This window comes from Nannospalax galili, unplaced genomic scaffold (assembly GCF_000622305.1).
Source record: "Nannospalax galili isolate Female #2095 unplaced genomic scaffold, S.galili_v1.0 scaffold729, whole genome shotgun sequence".
NCBI classification, from domain to species: domain Eukaryota; kingdom Metazoa; phylum Chordata; class Mammalia; order Rodentia; family Spalacidae; genus Nannospalax; species Nannospalax galili.
Window position 1 is genome coordinate 51,963 of NW_008359313.1, and position 12,100 is coordinate 64,062.

The 12,100-nt window shown below is 37.7% G+C and overlaps 1 long non-coding RNA gene across 1 annotated transcript; it reads right to left on the reverse strand.

The window, feature by feature from the left end:
- Positions 1-7,783: 7,783 nt before the first annotated feature.
- Positions 7,784-11,789, reverse strand: LOC115068402. Its single transcript, XR_003847756.1, has 3 exons — positions 11,716-11,789; positions 11,455-11,572; positions 7,784-8,044 (listed from the first exon to the last, which is right to left on the reverse strand). It is a non-coding gene; the product is annotated as an uncharacterized LOC115068402 (long non-coding RNA).
- Positions 11,790-12,100: the final 311 nt, after the last annotated feature.

Sequence of the window (12,100 nt, forward strand, 5' to 3'; positions counted from 1 at the left end):
ATAAATGATAAATAAATAAATAAATTGCTCAGTCAGTGCAAAACCAGACTAAGACACTCTCCTGAACAGAAGAATGCAACCAGGAAATGCTATGTTTATAAAGCAAACCAAAAACACCTGGCCCCTGCAGACTTGCATCTCAGGCTTCCCTCAGTTGCCTGAAGAGTTGCCCTCAGAGAGCCACCCTTGCGTATGCTATACTTGGCGATTTCCACTCAGTGGCAGGCTGTGTATACAAACTACAAGTTTGAACTCAGCCCATGGGCAGTAATTATTTATCAAGGAAGAGCCTTTCACTCAAAAACCTGTTTTATACGGGGAACTCCTGGTGTCAAGGTCAGGCATTGGCTTTAATTTTTGTCAACCTACTAAACATCTCTTACAGTCAACCTTTTGTCTATAGACTAGGGCTAGTAATAAGACCCATTTGAACCAGCATTTCCTCCACTAAGTATTTCCTCAGGAGAAATGAAGATGTGTCCAAACCTGTGTAAACCTTTATGTTTCTACCTCCACTCAAATAGGCTCCAAGTAATTTGAATATTCATCAATGGGTTAGAAAAGAAAGGAAAAAACCAAAGAGAACATGAATGGATTTGAAAGACGTTGTGGCAGGTGAAATGGTTCAGTGGGTAATGGAACTTGCCACAAAGCCTTATGCCCTGAGTTGAATCCTTGGGACCCATATGGTAGGAGGAGAGACTGACTCCTGAAAACTGCGCTCTGATTTCTGTATGCACATACACACCATGAATAAACATAATAAAATATTTTTAAAGCAAAAATAAATGATCCCTGATTTCATGTGTTTCTCTCTCTGTGTCTGTCTCTCTCTCTCTCTGTTTCTCTGTGTGTGTGTGTGTGTGTGTGTGTATACAATGTTGATCTAGGTGCAGTTGTTACAAACTTCATGTGAATGAGTCACTCTGAATCTGGCTCACAAAAAAAGGGACTCTGTAGGCTCAGGATTTGTATGTGTGCCTATTGGGGGTGGTAAGTGTGTCTCTCTATATTTCTGTGTAAAACTATAATAATTAAAATATGATAAAAATTTAGGAAGATTAGATGGGTATTTTAAAAGAGTTGGTAGGGGATAAAGATGGGTGGAAATTTTAGAAACACAGTGAAAGGAGTTCCAATAGTCGATGTATATCTCAAATGGTTTCAAACATAATTTAATACTTTTTCCTCTGTATTCCATGAGTGACGCACTCTGTGAGGTGAAAGTATTTCCAATATGGAGAAATGGATGCTATTGAAACAAGAGTCATATGTTTGGATGGGGAGATTCCTATTGTAACTCCAGAGATTCAGAGGATACTACGGAATTTTATCTGAGTCTGTGGGTAGAAACACCAAAACTCATATTTTCATAATGTTGCTGTTTAAAGGCCTTTTGATACTACTCCCATCTTAACCATCTCTAATTCAAGGGAAATAAGTGTAGAAAAACATGTAATTGCACTTTGAAAATTAAATATTTGCAAAATGAAAGCGATTATAACAAACAAGGAGCAGCAAAAATCTAAATGCGGAAAAACTGAAACCGCCATATGGTACATAAGTCAGGAATGAGGACATATTCTTATTTTTGGTGTTTAAGGATATTACCTTTTTAAAATCTACTCATCTCAGATTCCTTTAAACTGAAAGCATGCACAGGAGATCAGCTTTTTGATGGAAAATGTTGGATGTGGCAGAAAATCATATAACTTAGATGATTGTGTTTCATTTTGTTAGTTCCAACCCAATTAAATTACTCCCTTGAAATTACCCTCAAACTTGTTATTGTCAATCAGTCATATAATGGCATACTGCTTGGTTTTGGATAGCAACTATGTTTTAAGAAATAAGATACTTAGCTATGTTCTTGGTTGATACAAATAACTTTTTCACTGGTATAAAGTTTGTAATATTTTTCCAAAATTTTTGCTTCACTGTTAACCACTAACATGTTTGTCTTTCACCAAATTAATGATTTTGGCTCCCAAACTTATTGAAAAGTAAATACCTCATGTCTTGGCCTGTCAGTTGGAATATCCATTTCATGTTGACTCGCATGTGAAATTTCAGGATGTAATATGTGCTCCATTTTTACGTTCAGTTAATGTTTGTAGCATTTTCTTAATTCTCCCAGAATGTAAAGTCTGAGTTAGTTACAGCATAGCATTCAAGGAGCAAATAATTGTTGCTTAAGCATGAATTATGTGAAAACTTATAACAAAACAATAAAATTATGATACTCATTTGTTTCAAACACAGTTGATTAGAAAGCATTTTAAATAATCTAGCATTTTGGCCAGAAAGAGAGATCAGCTGAGAAAGCAGTTTCCATGTAAGCCTGACAGCCAGGATTGTTGCCAGAAGTCACACAGTGGTAGAAGGAGAGAACCAATTCAACAAAGTTATTCCCTGGCATCCATATACACAGGGTGGCAAATGCAAACGCACATGCAATATACACATATGCACATCATACATATGCACAGCAATAATAATAAATATAAAATAGTTAAGGTTGTAGCATGCATAGAATCCGCATACATAAAATCAATTATAACGTGTTGATAGGCACTCATTAAATACTAATTATATTGCAGAGATCAGAGACCAACGTATAGAAGAAAACACTATAAAGTGTTTTCAAAAGATGCAAATATCCACTTTAGTAATTTTTTTATCATAATCTATAAGAAAAAAAAAAGGAACACAAAAAAGAACATCAAGGAAAATGGGACGTAGATAAGTGCTAGTGGGTGTGCTTAACATGGGTGAGACACCAATCCCAGTACTAAAATACAATCCAAGACAAAATATCAATGGAATCATTCAAAACAGAGAAAAACAAGGCAGGAAATCATCTTTCAAGATGTGTGCAAATGGGAAATAATATAGGCAGAGCTTTAGAAGAAAAGAAATCAGTAGAAATCTAAGAGATAAAAATTGATGACTTTCTTTTTAAAAAATATTCTATTTATGTATTTTCATTTTGTGTGTATGAGTATATTCCCTGCATATATGTAAGTGCACCTGTGTCGTGCAATACCCACAGAGGTCAGAAGACAGCGTTGGATTTCCCTGGAACTAGAGTTACAGATAGTTGTTAGCTGCCATGTGGATTCTGGGAATCACACCCAGGTCCTCTGCAAGAGCAGCCACTGCTCTTAATTGCTGAGTCATCCAGCCCCAAGGTTGATGACTTTTGAGATGAAACTAAGAAGCCTGTGCTTGCACAGTGTGAGAAAATGGAAGAGAAACATAACCATGCACATACACAGCCATGATGGATGTTCAAAGACAATGAAAATCTTTTCAGTTTTCCATTGGGAGTAGAAACATCATGATCCATTTGATTCTTTCAGTTTGGGCAAATAGTATATACCATTTTATTTAAGGGGCTTGGAAGTCCAAAGTGTTATGGCTTGGTTTGTGAAGAAATGTTCCCAGAGACTCATGAGTGTCAAGACTTGGTCTCTACACAGTGTGCTGTTTTCAGAGATTGTGGAACTCCATGGACACTGGCTTGGCTTCACATGTAAGCCTACAGGGGCAGGGCTACAGTTATAACTTGATCTCACTTCTTGGATTCTCTGCTTCCTGGTCTGTTCAGATGTAAAAAAAAATGGAGCAGCCAGGTTATGCTGCTATACATGGTTCTACCCTCCACCATGCCTTCCACAGCAAGATGAGCTCTATCTTCTCAAACTGTGAGACAAAATAAATCGTCCCTTAATTCACTTCTATTAGGTAGCTGGTTGCAGAAATAAAAAGGAGCAAGCAATGCATATGGATTCTGGTTTCTGCAAGGGCATTCTGGGATCACACTGCTCAAGACATCAACGAATGGCTGACTGTATATAATATGTGTATAAGAACCATTCCTTACCTACTACACCTGCTTTCTTCTGGGAAAGTAATGTTTTAAAAACCAAGTAGGAATATTGTAGAAATTTTCATATTTGTAAACTCCAGAGATTTCAAAACCCAAAATCTTTTGTACATGTTTTCGGTCATTGATTCAAGATGAGGGCAGAGGCATTAAGAGTGATATTTGCATTATATTTCCACAAATGAATGTTGCAAAGAAAACTGACAACCTCCCTTAATTGAGACTAGAGGTTTTCTCTTGGGTGCCTTGTTTTGGCTTCTTGCTTCCTTTGATCCCTGTCCACTTGAGACCCCCTGGGTGAAGTTTATTAAACTTACTATTTTCCCTTTGAAGAGCTTTGGGCGTAGTTTCTTTTCCTTTCTTTGGGGATAACCAAACACTGCATTACATCATCAGGAAATCTTCCATGAAAAGTGGTTTCCTTAATTTCTCACAGGGCCAAAAGCTCTTTGCTTTATACTCAAGCAATAGAATATATGGTTAAAAAACACAAAGAAGAATTTATTCCAACTCCTTTAGTAACAATTGCATTTTACTGCATGAGAGAGGTCTCGTACATAGAGTCATAGCTCACACACCTCAACCAAATGAATAAACACAAACATATGCAGACTAATAGGCAGAATGATAGATACATTGAGATGGACAGATAGATCTAGACATATATTAGAAGAGTAATAGCATGTATGTCTCAGGTACATATGAGAGACACTAGAAAAATGCATATGGCCCAATGATGCATTCTGTAAATAAAAAAGAGAAAGAAAATATAAACAAAACTATGTGAGAATGGAATGCCAAAGAAAGAGAAAATACCAAAAGAAAGAAGGAGTGAAATACCTTCAGAATGAACCTACAGGCAGGCTTGATGAAAAGTGTGAAAGGCAGAACATGTTATAGGCATCACTGCTATTGTTTTCAACATCATCAAAGGTGATATATTTGCATATTCAAAGATAATATATTTGGATGTAATATTTGGATACTCAAAGAGATTTCAGATTGTGCATTGCATTTAGCATACTATAATTTAAGTAAGAAAATAAAATATAAAAGTAATTCTTCCTTTCTTTTTTATTACAAGTACAGCTAAAACTTAATGAATGTTTGAACAGATATGAAACATGAAAATCTTACTGTGCTTGTTCTTTTCCTAATTCAACACAGCTCTTCTTCACTTCATTCTGATCAGATTTTAGAGACTGAGTTAGCTTGATGATTTTTTTAATTAAATATCTCTCATCTTCAGACATTGAAAAGATTTTAGAAAATTAATTTTAAATATACAGAAATTGCTCTTGCTCAAGTGATTTTTCTGCCAGGCATGGTGGCAAATGCCTTTAATCCCAGAATTGGGTGGCAGAGGCAGGCTGATATATGTAAGATTGAGGTGAGCCTAATCTACATGGTGTATTCCAGGCTTCGTGGGGCTACAGGGAGACCCTGTCTCAAAAGGCCATGTAATTCAGCCGGGTGTGGTGGCACAAGCCTTTAATTCCAGAACTTGGGAGGCAGAGGCAGGCAGAACTTTGTGAGTTCAAGGCCAGCCTGGTCTACATAGTGAGTTCCAGGACAGCTGGGGCTACAGCGAGACCCTGTCTCAAAAAGGCCAAAAAAAAAAGTCATGTAATTCATACAGGTTCATGAATAATACGGTTAGGCAGATAAGAACACAACTGAAAGGTGATGGGTTTGCCTAAAACAACTCAGTTTGACTTATGTTTGCATCTTTTCACATTGCTAAAATTTATATAACAAAATAAAGAATTTATACTTATGAATGTCCATTAAATTTATTAATATCATGACCATGTTTAAATAATGTCTGAAGATGACCTAGGCACATATTCCCTCCTGGAAAATAACTGTTTCTGATTATATATTTTATCTGCAACTGAAGATGAATTGAAGAAACATGATAATAGCAGTAAGCATTCTTCCAGGAGATTCTGTTTTCATTTTCTGTTAACCAATTGTCTTTAAAATCACTAAACAGTGCCAGGCAGATGACTCAGTGGGTAAGGGGTTAAAGGCAACTATGAACTCACAAAGTGTCTTCAGACCACTACAAGGGCTTGGTACCCCAACCCTATACAAAATCTTTAAAAAACTAAGCAATCCAGTAGTTTCCATATCAAAAACACAGATTAGAGAGCTGCTGCTCAGAGGAAAGATAACAGAACTCACTCCTCTAAAGCCCACTGTTGGGCACCCATTCAAAGATTGTGAGCCTGAAGCAGGAATCCTAACACTGTCTTGGGAAAGGAAACATCTGTGGTGTGCCAAAGCTCTAAAAAAATGTGTAACACAATGGCACTCAGGGGCAAGCCTGTTATTCAGTAACAGTGTTCTGCACTGCACCATCACTGTCCAAATTTGGGTATAGACATCTCTCAGCTCACCATTACTCCTGTGAAGAGTGTGAAGGGCAAAGGGTATCTCACTTTTCATGAAATAACATCTAGATGTCATACATATCAAAACATTCATTCAAGAGTAAATGGACTATCCTATGAAATGGTGAGTTAGCACTGAAAGACATGTTGGAGTGTACCTAACATAGCTTTAGAATTGCTCTGGAATTATTTATATCTATACAAATTGTGAGAACAAATAAAAATATGGGAAAATGAAAAGGACTATCATTAGTCTATGGCTTAACAGGTAAAACTGCTGACTTAAGATTTTTGAGACTGCTTTAGAAATGCATGCATTCAAATGTGAGCCACATAAGATGGCAGATGTCACTGTACTTGATTAACAGAAACATTTCTATACATTCAACCAGCTTAGTGACTTTAAAGAATTCTTTGGAATGCATTTGCAAACATTTAAACTGAGTAGTCCATGGATGGCACAAAGCACTCCTCACCCCTGAATAATTTTGAGCGGCTGCCCCTGGAAAGAAGCAGGTAGCTGAGTTTGTGATCAGAAGTTAACTAAAGCAGCTGGAAGTAGAGGTACACTCTTGTCATCTCAGCTGGCAAAGGCCTATAGGAGCAGGATGATCCCAAGTCCAAGGCCAGCTTGGCTACATGATGAAATATGTCTCTCCCTCTTTCAGTAGCTACTTATCATCTGCAGCTCTTTATCTAGAAGTGAGACCTTGTGAACTTTTCCCCATCTGCATTGGCATGTCAACTGGTATTGTCACTGTGAAGGTCTTGAAAAAAGAGCTGTGGGTGTAGCTCAAAAGTAGAGAACTTGCCCAGTACACCCTGCAGACAGTCATCAGTACCAGGAAGAAATAAAGCTGCTCCAAGACAATCAGCTCATCTTATTCTAGTCAACTCAGTAGGCAGAGGATTTGCCTTTCTGTCCTCCACACATCACCTCACACCAAAGAAGAAATTATTTGAGCCACAACATGAAATATTTACTTCATCTGCTGTTAATGTTTTCCTTTATTACAGATATGCCTTTATGTAGACAAGAAAAATAAATAAATAAATAAATAAATAAAACACAACACTTTGTGTCTGGGTATTCACTGGTGAAAACACTAAAGTTCACAGTCAAGGCAAGTTGTCCATCGGTGGAACACGTCCAGAGCAGTCATGTTCATTGTACTTGACCCTTTCTGTATAGTATTCCAGAATTATGTTATTCAAGCATTTAATGTCTCTAATTTTGGGACTATTGGCAAGAAAATTTGTAGTTCTCCCTGTCTTAATTAGAAAGCATCAACAAATCTAATGAAAAAAAATCTAAGAAATTGTGATGAATGTGAGAACACTATAGAAAAAAAATCAAAACACCGATACCTACAGCAATAAAGGGAACTACCACTCTGGACTAGCCTCTTAAAACTCAGTTCATTTGCCATCATAGTTTCCCAAGAGTATTTTCTAGCTAGCTTTCACATCCTACTAATATGAACCATTTCAATAAAAATTCATCTTTTGAGACAAATGATTAAGCTGCTAAATTTGTGTTCCATGATTCTTTGACTTGACTTACTCCCTCAAATTTTGTAATGATCCTCCAATTCTCGTTCCTTCCAGATTGATTCTGTTAGAGTTTTCCTGCACAAAAACCTTAATTTGTGAGGCTACAGATACTTGACTTTGAAGTCTGAGTTCCAAATGACCCATCTGTGAAGCAGTAGAATTTTTCTCTTGAGTTATCATGGTTTTCTTGACCCACTCCTTGTGTCTAAAAGGAAGTAAAAGGAAAGAATGTATTTTTATTTTATTTAGTTAATTAAGCTTTTGGAGGAAAAAGAGGAGGCAACCCTCACCACCTGCCCTTGCACATCTCCTGTGGCAGGAGGAAGGAGGCAGGAAAAGGATGTGCCAGATGTGGCCACTGGCAAAAGGAGGCCTGAGTCCAGGGCCCAGACCCCACCACTAGCCCCAACTCTGTGTACCAGTTGCTAGGCCTAAGGGACAAGAAATAGCCTCTGGTGAGGTGGAGGCAGGGCACTGGGGTTTGGAGAGCTACCCCCTCTCCAGGGCATTGTCCGTGCTAAAGCTCTCTGGTCAGCGTGGGCACCTGGGTGTACAGAACAGATAAGCAGAGCTCAAGTTCCAGCATTAGAAGGCAACAGAAAGGCACCCAGGGAAGCAAAGCCCAGGTCTGGGACCAGGTGGTCAGCCTCATAGGAGGAGGAGGAGGAGGAGCAGACTGGGCAGTCCCCATTGCTGGCCAGGGAATGGAACAGACTTTCAGGTGAGACCAGCAAAAGCAGGGCTTTCAGGTGCCAACCATCAGCAGTAGTTTAGGATGTGTTTTGCACGATCTTCCACATGAATGTGGCTTATGTGGCCAGCGAGAGGGCTCCCCCTTTCTGGCTGCACCAGGTTTCCCTGGATGAAGGACTCTCAGCACCACTATGCCTAGCTGGTGCTGGTGGGTACACCCCAGGACCTAGGTGGTCAGTTTAGGCTCCTTTGAAATGGAAAGCATGTAATTTTAAATATCATAATACAAATAACGACGCACTGTATTTCTGTTGTCAACGATTCAACTAGAAAAATAAATGTGGAAAAGATGGTGCATATAATTTGAATTAGAAAAAAAATGTCTAATTCTTTATGGTGTGCATGTGTGTGTGTTCCTGAGTTTCAAACAAAGGTTCTGGTACATGGTAGCAAGCACTTCACTGCCAAGCTGAATAAGCCTAACAGTACCAGTGTAATCAAATATATTAAAGAACTACAGAATCAATTCAAATGTTTTAACAGTGAATAGTGTAATTCAAGAAGGCAATGGCATACTCTGGACTCAGAAAAATATATTCAAGGGCTTTAAAGATACTGCGAGGGCATGCTAGGTGGATTTTCAAAACACTGAATATTGGCAACAGCTTGCTGCTAGATCCTAACAGTACCAGTGTAATCAAGTATATTAAAGAACTACAGAATCAATTCAAATGTTTTAACAGTGAATAGTGTAATTCAAGAAGGCAATGGCATACTCTGGACTCAGAAAAATATATTCAAGGGCTTTAAAGATACTGCGAGGGCATGCTAGGTGGATTTTCAAAACACTGAATATTGGCAACAGCTTGCTGCTAGATGAGGAAGAGCTGATCTTCCTAAAACAAGGAACTGTAGATAGGATGACCAGACTCAGTGGATAGAAAAGTACTGGGGGAGGACTGGGGGCACTGACGACACAGTGGACAGTAAGAGAGATGACAGAGTATGTGGGTTCCAGTGGGGGGGCATGGGAGGGTGTCACTTGGGATGTCGGTATATAGATGAATAAGATTGTTTGGGATGTTCTGTATGAAATACAAAAAAAAAATCAATAAATTTAAAAAAATGAGTTATATTTGAGGATGAAGCATAAAAATTTCCTTCATGTTAATTAGTAGATGTGAAAAACATTTCCATTGAAATCTACCCGATGACTCAGGTGCCAAGGATCACAGAAAGTAACTGATTGTGACTAGTAATAATCAGATATATAGAGATTAGAAATGCATGTGCATCTTAGTGTCAATTGTACTAAAAATGAATTTTTCTGTATGAAACTTTATTTTAATAATGAAATGGAGATCTTTTTTAAAGTTTAAAACCTCATTTAATTTTATGTCTTATAGGTTGCATTAAAAATGAGTTTTTCTAGCAGGGCATAGTGGCACATGCCTGTAGGCCCAGCACTTGGGAGGCAGAGGCAGGCAGATCTCTGTGAGTTCAAGGCCAGCCTGGCTGAATTACATAGTGAGTTTGAGGACAGCTGCGGCTACAGGGAGACCCTGTCTCAAAAAAAAGAGACCAAAAAAATGAGTTTTTCTTATGAAAGATTATATTTTAATAATGAAATGGAGATCTTTTCAAAATGTTTAAATTCTCATTCAATTTTATGTCTTATAGGGTTTATAATGAGTACAATATTGTATAACTGTATTAATTCAACTGTAAACCCAAAAATTTACAGCCAATTCTGAAAGAGATGCATCTTAGCTCAGAATATTGTTATTGAATATGTCAATGTTGTTGTAATGAAATGCTTCTTCTAAGTATATGGTTATTAAATAAATAATAAACTGAAAAAAAGTATGTTACATTTGCCTGAAAAATAAAAATAATGAAAGAAGCAGCTGATGTACTATGCTCTGATGTGATGGAAACAATGTCCAATTCGACTCCAGGCCAAAAGAGTTAGTGTAAATTTAACACTGACACTAAGGTGAGTCAATAACAGTATGATCAGATCTTGGGTGCTACAGGGAAGACATAGTCTAAGTGCATGACTGTTAGTAAATCCTCTATAAAGAGAAAGAGGTTAAGGGCTGGAGAGGTGGCTCCATGGTTAAGAGCACTTGCTCCTCTTGTAGAGGTCCCCAGTGTGGGTCCCTCCACCTACATCTAAACGTTCTAGTGGATCTGATGCCCTGTACTGACCTTCCCAGGTAGATTCACTCCCATGCACATACCCACACACAAACACACAAACATAAAAATAAGTAAGTCCTAAAAATAATCTCTGAATCTGTAATACTAGGGACACTAGTTTTCTATTAAAGTCTTAAGCAAGCAGCCATTCCTCCTTTTCAATAACGTCTAATTCATTTTTAGAATCCCAAAAGAAAACAGCATATCACTTAGGAAAGGATGATAAACAGTGGTGCCCATCTTTAAGTCTCCGGAACTATATAAGTTCCACAAATGCACTGACAGGTTCAGAGGGCAAGGTAAATTCAGAAATGGAGAGCAAATCATTAAATTTCTTGAAAGAATCAAAGATTTATCAAATAGAACAAGACTCAGATATTCATGTATGAATTTGTCAGAATAAAAGAAGGTGAAAAATCCAAGTTTTTATCAACTGATAAACAGATAAACGACAGAGCAGAATATTTAAAACATTGGTTTAAGTGAACAACTGCAATGTTTCCATTAAACTTTGACTACCAGCATCATTAATCATATGCATGCATCCAGCCAACTTGTATGAAGTGAGAGGACTTCCACTAGTGGCAACAGGTAGTATTACTATGAAAACAACAGATACCTTTCCATCTGAGTTTTCATATTCCTTACAATATTCCCATACACAACAAATAAAGAAAGAATAATTAATTTGCAGTGTGGTAGAAATGAATAAAAACTCACCGAATTCTGAGTGCCTATGAAGGTTTCACATTTTATTGGCAGGCTTTTCTGGAGTTGTTCGATTTTCTCAGCTTGCTGTTTGATGATCGATTTTAGCTTGAAAAATTCTTGTTTAAACCTAAAACAAGGTATAAAATGTATCTTTTAATGACTCAGAATACTTATCAAAATACCATATAACTTTTAAGAAACAGCTGAATCTGTATAAACAGATACATAGATGCATTTGTGTTTGAAAAGTAGTTGATTGGTTAAATGTACCTTATTTTCACCTCTATTTTGTGGATAATATGATGAATATAGGTGTGATGGTTAATCGTGGGTGTCAACTTGACTGGACCTGGGATTAACTGAAATGAGAGAGATCTTCTTAATTGGATCATCTGAAGCTGGAAGACACACCCTAAATATGGGTGTTACCTTCTGATGGCAGCCCTTATAAAGGGCCATGGCAGAGAACGCTTTTGCTTTTTGCTGCTTGCCTTCTCTCTTACTGGTGAGTTTGTCTTGCTATTGTAGACTGATGACTACCTGATCTTTTGGAATTCATCAGACCTTTGGCACAAGATTGGGACTACTGAGACATCCAGCCTCATGGACTGAACAACTATGGATTCTCAGCCTCTCCAGTGTGGTGCAGCCATCG